We start from the raw sequence: 23290 nt of genomic DNA on the forward strand, positions 1-23290 counted from the left end.
ATTTAAAACATAAATTGTTATCTAGAGGGACAGTTGGAGAAGGACTTGCCCATGTGCCTGCTTCATTCTCTAGGAAACACTATTTGAAGTGGCTAATGGAGTGGAATTAGTGGTTACCATTGCTTCTTATACATAGCTTAGGGAGCTGAGCGTCATGTATCCAGATGGAGTAAACTTGGAGCTTGTTTCTTCATTGTCACTCTACAAGGTCATAGGTGCCATTATTTATGTCCCTTTGCTGGCAGTATATCACCATTTCTTTTAACCAATGACTTTACATTTTGGCCAAGAATTCAGTGTATCCATATTTTGACCCTATTTATCAACTACTTTATTCCTTTAGTATTTTGGCTGTGTTGGGGGGAATTTAGCATCACTGGTTGTGTGTATTCTCACTTTTCCCAGATCCATAGCTGGGGTTCTAGGTAGCAGTATGGCTGGTGATGGGCTGGCTCCCTATTCCTCTCTTCTGACTGTTAATGACTTTGGCCTCAGGTTTCCCTGTGATAGCCAGATGCTAGATGCTGACTTTCTTCTGATGAAATGGCCTCAGACAATGGAACGACCATCTGCAGTTGCTCTTCCAAGGAAGTCCACAGGGTAAGGGTCACCTCTTGTGGTAACTCTTGACACTTAACTTCAACTTCTGATGGGACTTGGACAGCAGGCATGCACGACTCACAATTAACAGCCAACAATTTCTAATTTTCTTACTTTTCAGATGCAATGTGCCAGGCAGACATTAACTTAAAAGGAACTAACATTTGTAAATCCCACCAGTTAAGTTAAGAAGACAGATGATAGAAGTCCTACATCATAGAACTACTATATACAAGACTATTAGGTTGAGATGAAACTAAAAACCAACCAACCAACCAAACAAACAAACAAAAAAACCCCCACCACACTACCCATTGCCTTCTTAAATAAATATGATAATTATGATTCATATGAGTTTCACAAAAGCAATTACTTGCGTCTGAATCAATGATTCCCTGGTCTAAGAATGGCTTCTGGTTCAAACTTGGTCCTTAATAATTACACATCAAATAAACACTGTTCTTGACCATGGTTGAGGATGCTCACTATGGGCATGGAACCCTAAATGCATTCTTAGAAGTCAGTCATGAGAATCTCATTTGCTGTGTTTCAGTCTACTCTTGCTTATTATTCACATCTGTAGGGTCATCTGTGTTAGGTAAGAGATCCACTATTCCATAACAAGTCCAGATGGAGTTATCAGGAAAAAAAAGAACCATAACAACTCGGCACAGTGGGGATTTCCATGCTGCCAATCATTTGTAAAATCTTTGTTGTTAGCAGTCAGTTGTGTACCAAAGGGAAGGCACAGGGCTGTCTGTGTCAGTGGAAAGGTGTTGCCTTGCATTATGGAGAATTTACTAGTACATAGTGTGCACAGTGAATGGAAATTAGAATTTATTTTTGTCCTTTAGGTTCTGTCCAGAAAATGTACTTCTTTAGCATAGCTTTTATAGGAAGTATGACTACTCCACTACCCTGCCCTTTTTATACCATAGACAACAAAATCGTTGCTGAGGCTCTTAAGTTGACTTCTAAATAAAATGATCATAGAGAGTGTGACCTTATTGTGCTATATTCCACCAGGGAGAACAATGTTTATTCATAAGGAAGTATCATGTAGGCACTTGATAGAGAACTTGGATTTGTTCATTGGGTCTACTGCTTTCTTAACAAGTTCTTATTATCAAGTTTTGAGTTTCTTTGTTAGGAATATCTGGGGTATGTTATATATTGCTTTGTAGCAAATTACACAACTTACTGGCTTGAAACAAAATTTATTATCTCAGAGTACCAAGTGCTAGGAATTGTGGCATGTTAATTAGGTTTTTGTTTCAGGGTCTCTCCCAGGCTAAAATCAAGATTCGGCCTAGCAGCTTCAGTTGCATTTCAAGATTAGAGGAAAGCACCTATTTCTAAGTTACTGTTTGTTGGCAAGATGTAGTTCTGCAAACATTTGGGTTTGAGTGCCTCAGTTCCTGACTATTGACCAGAGCCCACATCACACAACATGGCAGAGTGAGCGAGTTAGAGGACAGGACAGAACATGGATGGGAAATATGACTAGACTAAGAGAAGCAATGGTGCTTTATAACCCAATCTTATAAGTAATGTCCTAATGTATTTACTGCCTCTTATTAGGTAGAAGCAAGTCATTAGATTGAATGTACTCACAGCCACACACAGACACACAGTCCATTGTGAAAGCATAGCAGTAAGGAGTTTGATTGTGTGTTTGGGGGAATTAGAAAAAGGAGTAGAAAGCGATATCAGGAGACCTATCCAGGATCCCCCACACTCTCAATAGCTTCCCTTTGCTAGACTTCACCTCTTACAAGCTCCACTACTTCTCAAAAATCCTTTAGGTGGGCAACTAGCTTTCAACACATAGGGTTCTTAGGTTGCATTTCTGAGGTCTTTACAAACATAACTTGCTGTTTCATTTATCATTGAAAGAGTTTTTAAAATGTGATTTTTAAAAAACTTATTGGTTCTTTGTGGATTTCACATCATGCACTCTGATCCCACTTATCTCCCTGTCCCTTTGAATCTGCCCTCTGTCTTCACAACCTTCCCTACCCCTGAAATCAAAACCAAATTTAAAAGAAAAACCCAAAACTAAACAAAACAAAGAAACAAAGGAAAGACAAACAAACAACAAATCAAAAGGAGAAGAATCGTGTATGCTATAGCCATTGGGAAAGAGAGCCCTGCACCTTGCCTGGGCAAAACAGTAGAGCTGGCCCTGGTGATGTGAGTGTGGGTGACCCAGATCTGAGGACCTGATAGCAGGAGAACTGGCCACACTCCCTGCTGTAGGCTGCATTGGGTGGGCTAGTTCAGATAGTTCTGGAGAGCTTACCTAGATAGTGACCATGAGGGAAAAGCTGGCAGGCTGATCAACCCAACTGCCAACCAGGCCCAGAACCAAGGTTGTGAGTTGGCCCACCCCAACATCCACCAAATCTATGAACTGCTGGAGCATGTAAAGGGGATGTACTTACAGATCCAAAACAGCAGGATCTCCATGACACAGGACAACAACAGGATATCTGAGAAGAGCCCCAGTGAGAGCCCATTATTGGTGGTGTAGCAGAAGCCAGATGCTTCAAGCCAGACCAGTTACTCATGGCAACGAGCACTTGCAAATAAAGATGAATGGACTAAAGGGCAAACTATGTCACTCAACAGGCCATACTAGAGCTTCTAAGCCTGAAAATATAAATTTTGAGATATTATTTTTCATTAAAAACATGACTGACACTGATTGACTGCCTCCCTTCATTTCTGTGGTTGAGCTGATAGTAGTGGCAGTAGTTGTGGTGGTTGTTAGAGAAGGGAACCCTTAAGTTAAATAGACTATTGTTAGTAGAAGTTTTTAGTGCCTTCCCACATGCCTCAATCATTCACTACTGTTGTGTATGTCAGTGAGATCCTATCAAAATCATCTCTGACCTTCTGTCTGAGGACTGCACTCAGCAGACAGGCTGATGGGTTGAGCTAGAGAGTTCATATCACTTTATCCCATTTGAGCCAGAGATGAACAGCAGTTCAGGATAGTTTTCTGTATGATCATCTCTTGGGTGGGGTAAGGCTGAAGTGTGTGCTTTGTACTCCTAAATTTCTCTGAAGGAATTGAGCCTCAGTTGCCCACAGCTATGACCAGCTCCATAAAGATGACATCCATGAGTACACACTCCTTGTTTCATGTTGCTATTTTCTTCCTCATGCTCCCTGAGACCAGTAAACATTTACTTCAGAATCTTCTTTTGGAGAAACATACCTGGAGGTCATTCTTTATAAAATGTGATTGGTCCTCAGCTCATGGCACTCTTGTAAGAGGTGGTGGGGACATCCAGGGGTGGTCCTTAATTAGATGCAGGTCACTGGAGGCCTGCCTTTGAAGGATATCTTGTCCATGGTCCCCTGGGCCTTCTCTGTCTGTCTCTCTGCTTCTTGTGTGCCCAAAGGTGAAGAGTCTCCACTGCTTACTCCGTCATCACATGCTGTCTTACCTCAGGCCTAAAGCGACAGGGCCATATGACTGCCAGCGGAAGACACTGAAATACTGAGGCAAAAGAAATGATTCCTCCTTGCAACTGTTCCTCTCAACCATCTGCTGGTAATGAAAAGATAGCTGGCCCGGTCATGTAAGTTAGGTACAAATAAACTTACTCTGAAGCTTGTAAGACTTTACGGTTTCCACTTACCCTGATTACTCAAAGTTTCAGCAAGTTTTTTTCTTTTTTTTGAGGAGCACTTTAAAATGTATGTATTTATCATACATTTTTTTCAACTTAAAGGTTTTAGCAAATTGTAGTTTTGATATTTTTCTTTTGAACTCTTACTTTTGTTTTAATTTCTCTTTTAATGTCACTTGTCCTAGTCTACTTTCTTGTTGCTGTCATGAAACACCCATGAAAAAGCAACTTAGGGGAAAAGGGTTTGTTTGGCTCAAATTACAGGTTATATTTCGTCACTATGAAGAAGTCAAGGCAATCAAAAGCCGAGGGCGTAAATGTACAAATGCTAGTGCTCACCTCATCGTCTCCACTGTTACACGGCCAGGACCCAAACCCAGGAAACAGTGTGGCCCACAGGAGGTGAGGTCTTCCCACCTCAGTGTAATCAAGATAAACTCCCTCCTTCCAGAACGTCCATAGACAGTACTCTGATCTGGACAGTTCCTCATTGAGATGGTCTTTCCAGATGATTCTAGATTACGTCAAAACGACAGTTAAAACCAAGCACCACATCACTAAACACCACTAACAATCTAAACATCCATTATCTATTCCCTTTCCTTGATAGCTGTAGTTATATCTCTATTGCTTACATCTCTGGAGGCTCCTGCATTCTGAGATTGCAGTTTATCCTTTCAAGTTTACTAACCACATTACTCTTTGAATTTTCTGCAGTGCCACTCTTGTTCTTTATTTCCTTAATGTGCTTTAAATTCTGCTATTGTGTTTCCCAAATCCCCATTATCTCACCCATTTCTCCCTTTCATTGCATCCAAGCTTTTACAATGACTGCTGTGTCTTTTACATTTTACTGCGGTTTCTTTTTGACCTTGTGATCAATAATAAGCCTGTTGGTATAAAGTTTTATATTTATATCTTATATTTCCATATCTACATTGCTTCTTTAATTATATCTGACAATGTAACATCTACTTAAACTATATTAGTCAAATTGCTCTAGAGAAACAGAATCATAGAGATATGACATTTTGTGAATGGTTTGTTCTTGTGATTATGGGGTCTGAGAAGTTCCATGATCTGCCATCTGGAAGCTGATATTTGTGGTGATAATTTGTTGTACTCTAATAAAGCTTACCTGAAGATCAGAGGACAGAACTAGCCATAGAATTATCCATAGAGGTCAGGCAGTGGTGGCACATCTTTAATTCCAGCACTTTGGAGGCAGAGATCCATCTGTATCTCTGAGTTCAAGGCCACCCTAGACTACGCAAGATTAATCCAGTCTAAAAGAAACAGAGCCAGACTGCGGTGACACATACCTTTGATCCCAGCACTTGAGATTTCATGCCTTTGCTATTTGGGAAGCACACACACCATTAATCCCAGCACTAGGAAGTTTGAGATAGGAACCTTCCCAGTGATATGACTGGATGGAGAAAGGCATTTTAAGGCGTGAGGAGACAGGAAGTCAAGGCCCTTTCGACTGAGGACTGAGGCATTCAGTCGAGGATGTGTGGAGACAGGATCTTCTCTTTTTAGCTGAGGAGTTGGTGAGGCAAGAAGTGGCTGTAGTTTTTTTCCCTCTGATCTTTCAGCATTTACCCTAATACCTGGCTCCAGGTTTTTATTGTAAGACCATTTAGGATTCATGCAACAGATATTCCTGAGAAATCTGGTGTTAGAGATGGTAAAGGCACGGGATGATTGCATAAGCCTGGGACTGAAGGTCCTAGAATAAGGAGCTCTGATGTCTGAGATTAGGAGAGGTGGGTGTCCCAGCGCAAGCAGAAAAAGTAAATCAGGTTGAATGGTGCCAGCCCAAAAGGCTGGTGGCAGATCTTCATTCATTCCACTGACTGAAGATGAATTTTATTCTGGAAACATCCCCACAAATACACCTAGTAATGATGTCTTATTAGCTCTGAGTACTCCAAAGCCCAGTCAAGTTGACACGTAAAATTATCTGGGGCAAAATAAAGTTAGATAGGTTGATTAACTTGGCTTATGGACTTTATTATATGTGGACCAAATCTCCTCCTAAAGTGTCTTGTTGGAACAGAGAAACTTAAAAAATATTCAATCCCATAAAACTTGCATTTTTCGCAGTTATGAACCTGTGAGTACCTCCCCTTCATTACTTACTTCAGAGGATATTGAAAGATATGATTAAATTTACTAAGCACCTTTATTTTTTTTAACATTTCTGTTGTGATGAAATATGATGACCAAAAGCAACTTAGGGAAGAAATGGTTTATTTCAGTTTATGATTCCAGAAGGATAGAATCTATAATAGGATAGAAAGCATGGTGACAGACAGCCATGGTCACAGGATCGGGAAGCTGGCTGATCACATGTTCATCTATACATAGGAAGTAGAGGGAGCAGGAATGCTACAAACCTTCAAAGCCTGCCCCAATGGTGTACCTCCTCTAGAAAAGCTTCACCTCCTAGAGCTTCCATCACCTCCCTAGATAGTGCTGCCAACTGGGGAACAAGTGTTCAAATACATGAGTCTACGGGGAGGGGTGGTATTTCTCATTTCACCACAATAGATACTCTGATGTTCCTGATTGTTCTTGCCCTTAATTGTCTTCCAACTACCCAGTTTTGTTTTTGATGTTGTTGGGATTTACATACCCTGAAAGGATGTGGAAAGATGTCAGTGAATGTAGGAGAGATTTAAGCTCAGAGGTCTCCACACCCTACAAAGATTCCAAGCATTATAGTGTAGCATCGTGTATGTGTCTAAGAGATATTCATGCTTCAAAAACAGCTTTTTTTTTTCTACCTTACTTTCCTTGACAATGTTTTCATAAAGTGAGTCTGGCTAATGTGAAGAGCTGATACTTTGGTTAATATTCTGAAATCATGTCCTCTCAGACCTTGGCCTTATGTTTTATGGAAGCCATGATTGCCTGTGACCTTGTGAATTGTCTTGTTTTATTGTGTTCTTACTAATATATCTTTGAAACATTAAGAGATAGCATGTCAGTCAGTATTAATGAGATGTTGCTTTGAATGAGAAACCTTCATGTCCGTTATATTAACTTCATGGTAGATTTTGTCTTACTAGTTGAACACAAAGCTCAGGCTTTGAGATTGCTGGTACTTTAAAGTTTACTCATAAGTAACAGCTTCTAGGAGGATATTAAGATGATAAATAACTTTAAAACTTGCTTGTTGTATGGTAGAAATGTCAGTTGAAAATTATTTTTTGAGCAACCTCTTCAACTTTAATCTATATGCCAATCTCAGGGAATATTGCTGCCAAGGTTATGATGAAGTGTCCCAAAATGTACATATTCATGGCCAGCACTGTATTTCTTTCTTCAGAATTCATGACTACATCAACTGTTCTGACAGAAACTCAGAGGAAGATATAAAAGAAAGTGAAACATATGTAGAGCATTCTCTATCTTTAACAGGCTTTAAAAACCTCAGCACAAGAGTGATTGATAGGTAAGAGTATATCATAAACATATAAGAACTTGAAGGATTTTTTTGATATGTTAAAAATGAAAAAAATGGAAGCCAGACTTCAAAATATGTGTTTATTCATCCAAAGCTTGAACTTTGCCCCACCCATCTTTGATGATGAATAATAGTAAAACCACTGGACTTTTCATGATATAAATACACATATATCTGACCAACAATCAACTGTTGCTTAGTCTGTTGATAACTAGAAAAATCTATACACATACTCATCTGCAAGGCTGGGCTGGAGTAGCTTTTATACTTTGATCGCTTCCCAAGAACCAACTTTACATATTTTTTTTCCAAAACTCTGTTTAATCACTATCATACTAGTAGTTTCAAACCCACCACCTTTCGATCATTTATCACACGCCAGTTGGCAATGCTACAAGTGGTGCCTTCCCTACAAGGCACTGATCAGTACACCATATTTTTAGAGTCCCTTTAATGTTTTCCTGATGTGTACATGATTATATTGTGATTATTTATATTAAATTACCCATATCTCATCATAGATCATCAACTGGTAATATTGGATTTGAATTTCAATGCATTTGTTCTTACTTAAAAGCATGATGTCATGTTTGAGCAGTGGCTTTATTCCTTCTTTTTCACAAGCACTTGGTAGTTTGTGGATAATAAAAAGGAAAAGGTAACAACTATAAGTTATATTCTCTTTGATGTTTATTACCATTAATCACACCAAGCTAAAGATGTGATTCTAGTCCAATATTGTAAATCTAATATATCAATTGGATGATAAAGGCTTCCAGTTATATTAATAATGGACTTAATCTCACTTGCTCTATGAAGTGTTTGTAAATATATCTCCAGTCCAGGCCCCTTCTTCTGGCAATGCCTCATCACCTGGAGCCTTGCTGGAGAATGAGATGGAGTTGACTATTCGAGAGCAGTGCCTTGATAACTAAGTAAGGAGCCTGGGCAACTACAGACCTTGACCTTTCTGACCTTGTATTTCTTTCTTCTTTCCAATTCTCTCTTCATCATGAAGCTCATCATTTATGAAGCTTGTTAGGTGGCATTATATCTCATGCTTTAAATTTGAAGAGAAACAGTCAATAGGAAAGATGGCCACTGAATTTCATACATTCATACACTATGTTCTCCCATGGCTTATCCTAGATCTACCCTAACCCCCTCCCGACTTTTATCTCTTTTAAAAATAACCCACAAACTCCAATTTGTGCTACCCATGTATTCACAGGTGTGGGGCTATCCACTGAAGTATTGGCTACCTAACAGAGGCCACACACTTAAAGAAAACTGATTCTTCCTCCCCTCAGCAGCCGTCAACTGTGAAGTTCCTCAGCTAGAGAAGGAGCTCATGAGCCCCTCTCTACTTCATGCTGGGATGCTGAGAGACTTGATGTGGTGATAGATTGTATATCCTAATAAAATTTGCCTGAAGATCAGAGAACAGAACAAGCCACTGGTTTAAACATAGAGGCCAGGCAGTGGTGGCACACACCTTTAATCCTAGCACTCAGGAGGCAGAAATCTGTCTGGATCTCTGTGAGTTCAAAGCCACCCCGGACTACATGAGATTGACTCAGTCTAGGAGAGAAACAAAGCCAGGCAGTGGTGGCTCACACCTTTAGTGCCAGCACTTGGGAATCACAGGGCTTTAATCCCAGCACTAGGAAGAAAGTGACATGGCTGGGTGAAGGAAGGTATGTAAGGTGTGAGGAGACAGGAATGAAAGCCCTTTCAGCAGAAGCCTTTTTGGTTGAAGCCCCCTTTTGGCTGAGGACTCAGAGACATTCAGTCAGAGCATCCACGGAGTTAGGTGAGATGTGGCAGTGGCTTGTTCCTTTTTCTCTCTGATCTTTCAGCATTTACCCAAATATCTGGCTCCAGTTTTTTTTTTTTTTTTTTTTTTTTTTTTTTTTTTTTTTTTTTTTTTATCATAAGACCATTGAAAATTTGAGCAACAGCTTGATCCTGCGTAGGTCACATGCAGGCAACCATGGCTACTATGAGTTCATGAGTGCATTGGACTTGTCATGACTGGAACACACAGTTTCTCCCGAGTCATCCCTGATCTCTGGCTCTTGGAATCTTTCTTACTCCACTTCCTTGGTGTTCCCTGAGGCTGGAGGTGAAGGGATGTAATACAGATGTCCTGTTTGTGGTTGAGTACCACAGATACATATTTTCTGCATTTTGGTCACTTGTGAGTTTATGCATTAACCACTATCTACTGCAGGAAAAAAAACTTCCTTAATGAGGTCTCAGAACTGCACCAATCTATGGGTATATATAAATTTAGGAAGCAATTTGATCCTATGTCTATTAATCATAATAATAGTAGTAGATTTATTCCTGGGGCCCATCAACTCCAAAGATATGGATTCTCGGCTAGCTTTACAGTACCAGACCTGTGTTTTCTTCTATGGAGCAGCCCCTTAAATAGACTTAGAAAGTGGTGGGCTACTATTATAACTTTCACACCACTCTTGCCCTCATGGGAAATAGGTATTTTAAATGTTCTTTCAACTTTGATTTGTGGAAGAGGAAATATCTGCACCTGTTAGAAATCTATCATGGTTTCAGTTTGAAAGCGTCATTTCAGTGTGGCTGCTGGGACTTGTTGCCTTGGTTCTCTAATAAGGCAGAATTATGTGAAGTACTTGGTAGAGAAAACTGCTCACCTTATAGTGGTCAAGAACCAAAGAGAGAGAGGAGGAGAGCCAGGGTCACCATATCTCCTACAAGGGCATATCCCCAGAGACTTTGCTTTCTTTCACAAGACCTCACCTCTTACAGGTTTTGCTACCTCCCACGGAACCATCCTATGGGCACTAAACACTGAGCATATGGGTCCTTGGGGATTGTTTAAGGTGTGGATCATAGCAGGAGCCACTAATTTTAATGCTAAATGGCTGTATTAGTCCAGATTCACTACAGGAACAGAACCTCTAGATTTAATATATTATTAGATTGACTTATGCAGCAGGGACCAGGTAGTCCAACAACAGCTGTCTGCATGATGGTGAAGCTGAGAACATGGCATCTGCTCAATCCACACAGATGGATCCTCTAGCATTCTCAACCTGGTGCTGAAGGCCTGAAGGATTCCTGGAAAATCCCTCATCTGTACTCTATATTAGAAGGCTGAAGAAGCTGGGCTCTGATGCTATCTGAAGTGTGAGAGCAGCTGCAACAAAAACAGTGTAGACACATCATTCACCACCAGGAAGGGAAGGCAGGCAAGCAAGAAGCATAGCATTTTCCTCAGATTGTCCAGGAAGCTGTGGAAAGGTGTCTCTGTCTCTCACTCTAGGGGATGGGCTTTTCTCCTCACTTGACCCTTCCTAGAAATGTCCTCACAGACCCATCCAGTAGTATACCACTACTTGTTTCCAGATGTGGCAGCCTTCTGATGATTTTGTATATATTGGCCAGCCTTTCAGTACAGACTGACCATCTCAGATGTCCAGACCAATCTAGATGTTATGGAAATAAGAAAAAAGCAGCTATGGCTTACATGTAACACACCCTAGAGATTGTATCCAGAAAATAAACATAAACTATAGTCATTATTATTTATATATTATATATATGACCAGATGCTCACAATTTTATGAAGTATACATTATTACTATTATTATCATTTCATGTTACACATGAGGAAACAAGCCGAGTTTTTGATCACAAAGCTGTGGACCACAGGGTGGAACAGAGCCCAGGCACTGTAGGCCCTTTATTTACATTCTTAACCGGAACAGTGGCCTGCTTTCCTTTCCCAGCTTGATACCACTTCAACTTGCAATTTTCTCTGCTTTCCATGTATATAAACACTCTATGGGTGTTCATTCTGGCATAGTTTTGCATGATTACTGTAGCCCGGGCAATCACTAGCTGAGCTTCTAGAGAATACTTGTCTTGATTGACAGATACCTCCACGGTGACCCCCTTGTAGCTAGCTAGCAGTTGGAGTAAGCTTCATCTTTTTTTTATTGCATATAGAATTTCTAATATGCCCTATGACAAATATTTGATGACAAAAAACATTATTTTTAGAATGACCTAAGTAAGTACATGTTTGTAGCATTGTCAGGGGGAAGAGGGCAGGTACTTGATTTCAATTGCTTATCCTTCATGACAATCTGTTTTCTGTCATGACTAGATATTACTCTCTTAAGAGTAAGATCGTTAAGAGAGGAAACACAATCTTGGAATAATAAAAGTAGTAAGTAAACACATAAACGAATGAAAGCAACAGTTACTACTCCATTAATTGTCAATGCATGCCCCGTCAGAACTGCTAGTAGAAAACATGGAAGCTTAAGTTTTATAAAATTCCACAAACTGAAAAAATAACCCCAGAGAGGCTGTTCACCAGCACTCTGTCGAGAGGTCCTCACAGCTGAAATCTACTGCTTAGCTCTACTACATCAGAACTCTCTTGTCAGCAACTTGTGATGGACCAAAGAATTTGATTTTAAAATGATGAAAGTTTTCCAAGAGCATTAAAGACATGGCATCAAACTCAACACTAAACACAAATATGTCATGTGATGACAATATCTGCTCTAGAGTTAAGACCCTAGACCAATTTGAAGATGTGACATTGGATGTTGGGTGTGTTTTCATAAACTTACATTTTGAGCTACAACTAAATTCTAGTCAGTTCCTAGGATATTAGGGATACAGCATAATTGCTCAAATCACATATGGAGGATAGACCCAAAGATGACAAACCATCTTGTTGTAAAGGAGCTCAAATGTGGGACTAACTCAAGAGTGAGGGCAAGAAAGAAATGAACATACAATGAGACCCCTGTGGGTAAACTAGACCAGAGGAATGCAAAAGACAGAGAAGGCTCAGAGATATGTATCAGTGGTCACAGAACAAACTGTCCCCACAGGCACTAACTCATAACTAGTAGCCACACCCACTTGTGTCATTAGTCCCATCCCTCAAAGAGAAGAAGTTACATAAAGACCTATAATATCCTATTTCATTCTCGCACATCACTCCTAAAGAGACTAATGGGGCTTGTGGTTTAAGAACATAGCCTCCAGCATGCCTCTTAAACTGTAAGAAACATAAGTATTTTGCAAGTTAGGTTTGTTGGGTATGTTCTTAATAAGCATTAAGACTCTGAAGAATCTTCAGATAAGAATAAATAAACCATGGCAGAATTTAAATAAAGAATTTTGTATAGGTTTGCATGGAGAGACACCAGTGGGGTTTTCTGTTGTCTGTACTGCTCTCCTGACTCATGAAGTGTTTGACAAGTGACAAAGGATGGTTAGAATGAGCAGTTTGTGTGGAGGTAGATGTTGGCTTGAAAGCAGAACTTTAGAGAAGGCTATCACATCTCCCAGTATCCAGACACTGGCTTCCGTGTTTACTTCTCCACTTAATGAGCATATTTACTATATACTATAGTAAAGTGGTATGCCTGATTTTGTATATGGGAGAAAATGTATCCTCTGAGCCAGAATTTAATAGTTATTCATTATACAGATGTGAACAAAATAACAATTAAAAATAAAATCAGTTATCTTTTTATTAGCTCAAACTTAAAGACAACTATCTTCCTTCAAAAGGCAATAAAAAATCTCATATACAGTGATTCCATAAATCTTACTGAAGGTAATTTTTTTCAAGTGAAAGCTTTTAAATCCAATAGAAGTTTGCATAAACAAAAGTAATATGGAAATTACTATCCTATTAAACTATAAGTGTATTTATTCTATACTCACTACTCTGTTGTAAGGAAACATAGGATTTGTTGGCATTTATTAGGGCCCTCTCTCCTTGAATTTTCCACCAGCAATAAACCTGGCTGAGGATGCTTTCACAAGACTACAACTGGGCAGATAAATGGTTATCAAGGTGGAAGAACTGTGGAGGAATTCTAGAAGTTGACAAATGAAATTCCACTTAAAAAAGACATACTCAGGATTAGTTCTGTAAATATTCCAGCTCATTGAATTAATTTTGTTTACCTTGAGAGGTCTATTTACTTAGCTTTTAAGAAGTAAAAATTTCTTCATTCCCAAATTATAGCTGTAGAAATCAAGAACTGGATACACCATTCAAGTTTTTAGAAAGTGGTGAATGGTATCATTTATGTTTTTAAAATGGAAAGAAAAATAAAAATGTTTTCTTTATTCCTCATTTCTTTTTTCTCGTGTTCCTTCTTTTTTCTTTGTTCTTTTCTATGAAGTTAGTTTTTTACATTTTTGATAAATTTTTATTCAATTAGTAAAATCATATTTATCATGTACAACTGGATATATTGAAATATATGTGTATCTATATGTTATTTAATATCTAGCATATGCGTTACTCTGAAGAGTTATCACTTGTTAATGGAAATGCCTAGAATCTACTCTCTCGGTATTTTTCAGACATACGTTCTTATTAATTATAGTCATCATGGCTCACAAAATATTTCTTGAACATACTCCTTTAATCTATTTAAAGGTTTTGTTTTGGTCAACATACTACCAGACTCTGACCTCATCACTTCACTCTGTACCTTTGTAGGGTTAGTTTTGTACCTTCCACATGGGTTTGACTATGTGGTCCAGTTCTTTCCATGGCTGGCTTATTTCACTAGATGTAATACCCTCCAGGTTCACCTATAGGTTCACGAATTACAAGATCTCTGTAAATTTTAGTGGCTCTCTCTACAGTGTCTACACCACCTTTTCTCTATCAATTCACCTATTGATCATTTACATTCTGTGTCTTGAGTACTGTGAACAAAAAAAAAACTGCATTAAACACGTGAATACAATAAACATAGCAGGGTAGATATCTCAGCATACTTGTTCTGGTTTATTTGGACACACACCTGTTGCTGTGGAATTGCTGGACTGTGTGTGATCTGCTGTCCTTGAGGCATGTCTGTACTGTTTTCCATAATGGCTGTACTAATGTACATTCCCACCAGTAATCTGTGAGGTTTCCTTTTCTCCACATCACACTTGTCTTTTTGAAGAGTGACTCTTCTGGTGTGAAGGGATAGTGTGTGACTCACTGCAATTTAGGTTGCTTCACCCTCACGGTTAGTGATGTTGAACACTTTTCTTTCTATATATTTGGTGGCTGCTTGTTTATCTTTTGATAAATGTCTATTCAGGTTGTTTGCCCACTTTTTAATTGATTGGGCCTTTAAAAATGTTCTTGCTACTGAGTCGACCTCCTTGTAAATTTTGTTGATTAACTTCTTATCAGATCGGTTTGTAAAAGATTCTCTGCACCTGAAGGGTGCATCTTTACCATGTTCTTTATTTCCTTGGTGTGCAGAAACCTTTTATTTGGCATAAACCTATCCTTAATTTCCTTTTCTTATCTGTGTTTTGCAATAATATCTAAGAATGCTTTCCTCTGGCAAATGTGGAGTTTCTTTCCTGTATGTTTTGTTTTGTTATTTTATAGTTTCAGACTTTATGTTGAGAACTTTATTATATCTGCAATAAATGTTTATATACAGTGAGAGATGAGGGTCTAATTTCAGTCTTTAAAAATTTCATTAATTCTTTGATCATATTCATCCTATTCATCTGCTTGTCTGCTCGTACCAGATCTAACCCATCCACTGCCTTTGTGTTTTTTCTTTTATAAACATGTCAAGGCCAGTTTGTCCTTGCTGTCTTCCATGGGAGCATGGTAAACTCACCAGGGGCTATACTTTTAGAGAATACTGACTCTCTCTCCTCCCCTAAAAGATACTCCTCACAGCCTCTCAAGAACTTTCCGACTTCTTTGGGCATTCCAAATGAAACATGCATGTCTGAAGATTCAAAGGCAGCATCCACAACTGAGAGAAAACATTTAGTATTTGTCTTTCTCAACTGGGTTATCTCACTCAGAATAATTATTTATAGTTCCATCCAATTACCTGCAAATTTAATAACTTCATTTTTACTGATAGCTGAGTAATATTCCATTGTATAAATAAACCATTTATTAGTTGATGTTGATTCACCAATGCTGTTTCCATTTCTTGGCTATTTTGAATAAAGCAGTGATGAACATAGATGAACATGTATCTCTGTAGTAGGATATGAAATCTTTTGGGTATATTCCCAAGAGTACTATAGCTGGATCATGTGCTCAAGATTGCACTGGCTATGTGGAGATCTTTTGAAGTTTCATATGATTTTTTTTCTTCCTTCCTCCTCACTTCCCTGTCTTCCTCTTTTCCTTTTCCTTTATTGTAGTAATAGGGCTTGATCTTAGCCTCATGTGTGATGGGCAAACACTTTACTATTAATCAATACATACCCCAGACCATGGATTCCTTTCGCTGCAAAGGACATCGTTGTTACTTTGATGAGCTACACTGGGTCTTTAGATGACTTTGTGTAGCATTAGCATCTTTAATTCTTCCAGCTCATGAACACAAAGTTTATTTTTATTTAGTTACATCTTTCATCAAGTTCACTGTAGGATATTTCTCTCTCATGGTTAAAATTATTCTTGAGAGTTTTTATGTTATTGCAGAAGGAATTGCTTTCTTGACTTCATTTTCAGATGGTTTGCTGTTAGTATACAAGGATACTATTGATTTTTGTATGTTGATTGTTGTATTCTGCAACTTTACTGAATTAGTTCTCACAGTTGTATGTATGCATGTATGTATATATGTGTAAGCATTTGTGTGTGTGATTGTGGAGTATCTAGCATTTTCTATACATAAGATCATTAATCAGCAGATAGGGCTAACTCAACTTCTTTATTTTTATCACATATTCATTTATTTTTCCCAAATGCCTATTGTGTTGAGTAGAGATTGAGAGGGTGTGTATTCTTGTCTTGTTCTGGATCTAAGAAGGAAAGCTTCAACTTTTCCCTGTGGAGCATGGTATCAGCTGTGGGTTTCTAATACATAAACATTATTATATTGAGGTGAGGTACATTTGCTCCACACCAAGACTGTTGAAAATTTTTATCATGAGGTAATTGAATTTTGTCAAATGTCTTTTTTGCAGCTTATTGAAATGACAATATGATTTTCATCCATCATTCTGTTAATGTGATGTTTCACATTTACAGCTTTATTTATGTGGCATTATTATTGTATCTGTAGAATGACTCCCATTTGATCTTAATAAATTACCCTTTTAATGTACTTGTGAATCCAGTCTGCTAGTGTTTTGTTGGAGATTTTTGCCTCTGTGTTCATAAGAGATACTGGTCCTGTAGGGTTGGTGTTTCTCCCCCTGCTACTCTTTCTCTCCCCTTCCTGCATCTCTCTCTTCTTCCCTCACATCTGCCTTGTATGTACTCTTCTGGTTTTGGAATCAAGGCTTAAAATAAGCTTGGAAATATTTCTTCTTCTTCCTCCTCCTCTGCTTCTCCTTCTCCCCTGCTATTCTTGCTTCTTTGCTTCCTTACTTCTTTCTTTCCTTCTTCCTTCCTTCCTTCTTCCCTTTGTTCCTTCCTTCCCTCCATCCTTTTCTTCTTCCTCCTCATTCTTCTTGAAATGTTGGTAGGCTTCAGTAGTGAAAGAATCAGGTTCTGCACTTTTCTTGGCTAGGGACCTTTATATTATTGATTTGATCTCCTTAGTTGTCTGTTCAAATTATTCATTAATATTTTAAATTTAATTTGATTTTTTCCTGTGTGTGTGTGTGTGTGTGTGTGTGTGTGTGTGTGTGTGTGATGTATATGCATATGGTTTGTATGCTGTGTGTCCACACACAGGCACAAGTATGCCACTGCACATTTGTGGAACTCAGAAAACAACTTTCCTTACACTGTGGGTTCTGAGGAATGAACTCAAGACTGTCAGGATTGTGTAGGAAGCATTGTACCCTCAGAGCTATCCTGCCAGCCCAGATGCTCTGTGTCTTTACAATGCAATGTTAGCTGCTTTATGTACTTAAGAATTTATCTACTTTTTTTTTTTTACCTTATCCATTTGTTGGCATATGACTGTTCTGAATAGTCTTTAGTGATCCTTTGTAGTTCTATTCTCCCCATGGAAATGCTTTCTTTTCAGTTCTTATTTTAAGGAATATTGTTTCCTTTGCTTAGTCTAGCTAAGATTTTCATTTTGTTTTGAAATAGCCAGCTTATTATCATTGATGTTTTTCTACCAATTTCCTAGGTGTTTTTGTTTGTTTGTTTGTTTGTTTATTGAGACAGGGTTTCTCTGTGTTGTTTTGGTGTCTGTCCTGGATCTTGCTCTGTAGACCAGCCCGGCCTTAAACTCACAGAGATCTGCCTGGCTCTGCCTCCCAAATGCTGGGATTAAAGGTGTGTGCCACCACTGCCTGGCGATTTCCTAGTTTTTAATTCATTTATTTCTGCTTTGGCATTTCTTCCCCTCCTACTATATTAAGATATGGTTTCTTATTACTCCTCTTCCTCTTCTTTTTTTTTTTTTAAAGATTTATTTATTTATTGTGTACACAGTAGTCTGCCTGCATGTGTCCCTGCAGGCCAGAAAAGGGCACTAGATCTCATTACAGGTGGTTGTGAGCCACCATGTGGTTGCTGGGAATTGAACTCAGGACCTCTGGAAGAGCAGTCGGTGCTCTTAACCGCTGAGCCATCTCTCCAGCCCCTCTTCCTCTTCTTACTCCTCCTCTTTTTTTCTTCTTCTCCTTTTCTCTCTTTCTTCATTTTCTTGAAATATATTTTTGTTGTCTTTTTGAACAACTAAGATGAAATACACTATTGGCTTAGTACCTCCTTAAGATGATTCATTTAGTGGCTGGCTTAGTGTTCTGTGTTTGTTTGTTTCCCTCTGAACTATGGGTCTGCAGCTATCTAATGCCTTTGGTGGCACCAAGGGTGGGGTTAGAGAATTCAGGTATATTGTGTCCTGGAAGCCTCATGAAGCTGCACAGAGAGTGGACTTGTTCTTCTTTTGGTCTCGGGTTTCACAGCAATGTAACAAAGCTGGATTGACAGAGTAGCAGAGAATACTACACTCCCCTTATTCTGCTTGATAGGGCTGTTTCCTGCCTACTGTTTGTATTCTTCCATTTAACTCTTGTTGATGGAAAGTATAATGAAAATATTTGGAGAGAAATGTATAGCATATGTTTTCTTACCATAATTCCCATACTTATTGCTGTTCTCAAAGAAAGTCTGGTGATTTTAACCTGACAACTGAATTGGGGTTGGTAGCAGGTCTTTGTGCACTCTATCTTTTGGGTTGTGGGAGAAAAGATTGATCTTTTTAACACTGGTTCTCGGGATTGTTGTGTATCCATGAAGAACAGAAGGTTGATGGAGTGACAAAATCAGACACACAGACATGCACAGACATTCAGGTGAACACACATATGCATGCACACACATGTGTGCACACACATGAGCATGCACAGACACACAAGCAGTTTATTTTAGTCACTGTTACAGGCAAGCTACTTACTGAACAAAGCCTGCTTAAACAGGCCCATGTGCTGTACGTGATTTAAGACCATCTTCAGAAATTGTTAACTTTTGCTTGCATCCCCTTAGGGGATTTTCACTTGTTGCTTTGACTTCAGTATGCTCTCTTAGATGTAGTTCAACCCTGTTAGCAGTGAATGGGAACCACATTTTTAAACTACCCATCGTGTCCTTGCTAGTCAGGTTTTCATACATTTCTCTTTGGATTCATTGTTGATTATGATTTTTAAACATGGAGGTTTCAGACAAGTATCCATATCTTAAAACAATGCCAGTACACAGAATGCAGCATCAATAACATACAACAGTGTTTTAAAATTCTAACAAACACAGATTGACTTGAAGCTTCACTGAAAAGCCTCATATATTCAATTTCAATTCAGGACTCCATTACAAACCCTCTTCACCACCCACTGGAGCTGCATTGAGAAACAGATTTGAAAATCCACTGTAGGAGTTGAGGAAGCATGCACAGCTTTCTCACTAGGGCCTTAGACCCAAAGACAGTTGCTATTTACTGAGCCTATGATAGTGCCACATGTAAGTTATTATGTGTTCAGCCCTCAAGTCAACTTTCTTCAGTTTGGAGAGTAAAAGAGAACCATCCTACAGCAAGTTGGGCTGGTTGAACTTACACTTGTTTGTTGCTTACACACAGCCTTTTGAACAAATGTTGTATCCAGACAAGTAAGATCCAATATGTCTCAAGGCCAAATGTTAATGCAGTTATGGTTCCATTGGCATGGAATGAAAAAGGCTGCATTTCTTTGCTCTCAGTCACTTTTTAACTGAAAGGACAAAAGGAGAATCCCAAATAAAGATAATAGGTTCAGCATGCAACCTTAAACTACAGACGAAAATTAGAATTCCAAGATTCGACTATACTGGCTGATAGGAATCCAAATAAAGAGCTAGCAGGGCTCAGATAAGGGCTCCTTGGGGAGTATATTAAGATCTTGTGCATGCTCAAGCCCTTGTATCTGCAGTCTGGGGATTAGAAATGCTTCTCTTTATTTGTTCAGTAGCATCAGCTAGATAGTCCTTGGAGTTCATTGCTAATACCAAAGCATCTACAAAAAATTGTGTCAAGATGTGTATGCTGATGATTGCTGAAGGAAGTGTTGTGTGGGGGGTAGCTTTCCTTCTCTGGCACATGGAAGTGTCTGACGTTCATAACTGCAAGGCTTTCTACACCTTTAAGGAAGAGACAGGTGAGGTAGCAGGGGTGCTTTGACACAAGGAAGCAACAGGCTAGGGTGAAACACAGAAACAAAGTGCTTTCTATCGTCTTAGGGTTCCAAACTTTTCAAGGAAGTTTATAGCCTTTTCCCAGTTTCCCGAGCTCAACCAATCGGGATTCTGATTTCTTGGCTGCTTGACTCTAAAGAGACCAATCGGAATGAATCCCTAGACTCCTGTCAGTAAATCTGGAGGAAAGCCCATTTGGTCAACATGGGGACATTTGCAACACAAAGCTAACTCAGTTAAGCTCAGAGGATTGGTGGATTTATAGCACTACGAACGGCTGTGTTGGATTGTATTTGTGCCTGGGATGTAGCTTGGTGGTAGGGTGTATACTCGCCAAGCATGGAGTTCAACACCCAGCACCACTTCCCAAAGTAGGTGACTCTCTTACTACCTCTGAATTTGCATCATGTAAAATCTTAAGCAAGCCAAATTGTTTGGAATGTTATTATTTGAAGTTGATGGGATCTTATCTGAGACAAATGCTGTTTATTTATTTATTTATTTATTTACTTTTCTTTACCTCCTGTGTATGTAGGGAACTTTCAGCTAAATTTTAATTTCCACATCATTATGAGAATATCAGTGTCTCTATTTGATAAATTAGAAAGCCAAAGTTTAGAATTGTTGCCTAGGGTGGTAGAGCAGCCATTTGGATATGGTTCATCAAAGCCTAGAGTTTTTCCTTTTTATATCTAATTAGATCCCAATATCCAAGTCCCAGGTCACTTTCAGATATTTTGTTTAACTTTGTGTTCACCATTTCTTATGTTTCTGCTAACTTACCCCTGGATGCATGGTAATATTTGATATTATTTGAGATATAGGCCGCTCAATGCATACAGCTCACTTTTTCTTTTGGTGAGTTTGAGGATATACAAATCAAAGCTACCATATAGGATTAGAATGCATTTTGAAACAGATCCAGGTATTTAAGAGGCGGAACTGAATAGAATGCATTTCAGGCCTGCCTTAAATAGCAGCATGAAAATAGGACAAAGATAGAGATTTTGGAGTTCCATGGATGAGTGGAAATCCTGACTGTAGGACATTGGGATTTTCACCATGCCATATTAGATGTGCCAAGTAGATAAACCCTGAGAATTCCACTGAAAATCCAAAGGAACAGGAAAGCTACCAAGTGAGTTCCAGGAAAGGCACAAAGCTACACAGAGAAACCCTGTCTCAAAAAACAAAAACAAAAACAAACAAACAACAACAAAAAGTAACCTGTGGCAATGAAAGGGTGAGAAATCATTTAGAATTTGTTCTAATGGTCCATTGAAGGGGAATGACTAAGAAGAATTTTCACAGACAATGTCCGTGTGTTCTACCTAAAGGGGTGATTGAAACGCTAACCAAGCCTCACTACCTCATGCTTAATTCAGGATGAGGAAAGGTCACACAATCAGATGATCCCAGAACTATTTTGCATCATGGGTGAAGTGCCCTTGGAGCCACAGTCAGAGCTGGAATCTCCCCTTCCTAACCTGTGACAGTGGCCCAACATAGTAATCCTCAACAATGAGTCTTTTCCTCTTATACAAACAAAATGTTAAAGAACAAACTTCACAGTAGGGAAAGGTCCTTGAGCATAAGTGCAGTGCATGATACACCATGAGAGAGATGTCTTGTACTGTGGGACATTCAGTCAGCCAAAGAAAGGAAACCTGGGGTGGAGATAGGTGGGACATTCACGTAGAAGACAGAGAGAAATGATTAGACTGAGGAAGGGAAGATCTACCCTCAGCCTGGTGGTCCCTCATAGGATAAATGTTTGCTGGGAATCACAATGTGGCTGTGGTCCCCCTGCCCAACACGAATGAGTGAAGAAAATTGGAGCCATCATGAAAGGGTTCTATGGGGAAAGCCGTCTTATAATAAACACTGGACTTGGATAGAAATATGAACAAAATAAGAAATAAAACCCAACAAACCAAAAAACCAAACCACAGGAAGCCATTTCAAAGAAGTATTCATAAGGGGAGATGCCCAGTGAATGTGGTGAGTGTGGTGAGGTAATATTTTGAGACACTAACCACTTCTTTCCTCCTGTGCTTCGCTGTTCTCTGAACTTCCCACGCCTACCCCATTCAAGTTGGATGGAGAGTCTTGTTGTCTTTGCTTGGGGCAGGGATGGGGCAGAATAAAGTCAGAAACACAAAGCTGTTTATGACCCTGTTTCCAAAAGCCTGGGTCCTTGGGGGACTGGAGAGGAAAGTTGTGACTAACAGGTTTAGGGATAAGGAGAAAGAGGTCGGTCTTTCTACCTCAAATGGAAGATAAGGCATAGATCCCTTCCAGGGAAATCAACCCTGAGTCCTGTCTTCTGGGGGAAAGAATGGCATTCGGAGAAAATAGCTCTTATTGTGGGAAAGGCTCTTGAGGAACCAAGGGATGGTAGGTAATATGGCATAATTGGTATCTATGTGCACATGTGTGACTCTGTCATGACCTTGTAACACAGACCACCCAGTCAGAATAGATGAACCACATAAGGAAGACTAAACAAAGGGGCTAAAATGTAAAGGGGAACTAAAGAATGGTGCATAAGGCTATGCCTTGTGGCATTCAGCCTTTGGGTGTGAATCTCTTGAGTCCATGTTAGCATGAATTAACACTGCTTCCTGGCAGAAAGCCTTGGTGTTCTGCCTCTGTACAAGAATCTCACAACATCAGTAGTTTAGCAGAGATTTTGTTGTCCTATTAGAACACAGAAGGATTAGAATGTACTTTATGGCCATTAAATGGTGGGGAGGTTGCAACAAGATGGCTCATTTGGTAAAGCTGCTGGCTGCTGCCAAAACTGATGACCTGAGTTTGATCTCTGGGACCCACTTTGTAGAGGAGAGACTCCTGTAGGTTTTTCTCTGACCACTATATATGTACCATGGCATCCACTTCCCACATAAATAAATGTAGTAAAAA

This window comes from Peromyscus maniculatus, chromosome 2 (genome assembly GCF_049852395.1).
Source record: "Peromyscus maniculatus bairdii isolate BWxNUB_F1_BW_parent chromosome 2, HU_Pman_BW_mat_3.1, whole genome shotgun sequence".
Taxonomy (NCBI): domain Eukaryota; kingdom Metazoa; phylum Chordata; class Mammalia; order Rodentia; family Cricetidae; genus Peromyscus; species Peromyscus maniculatus.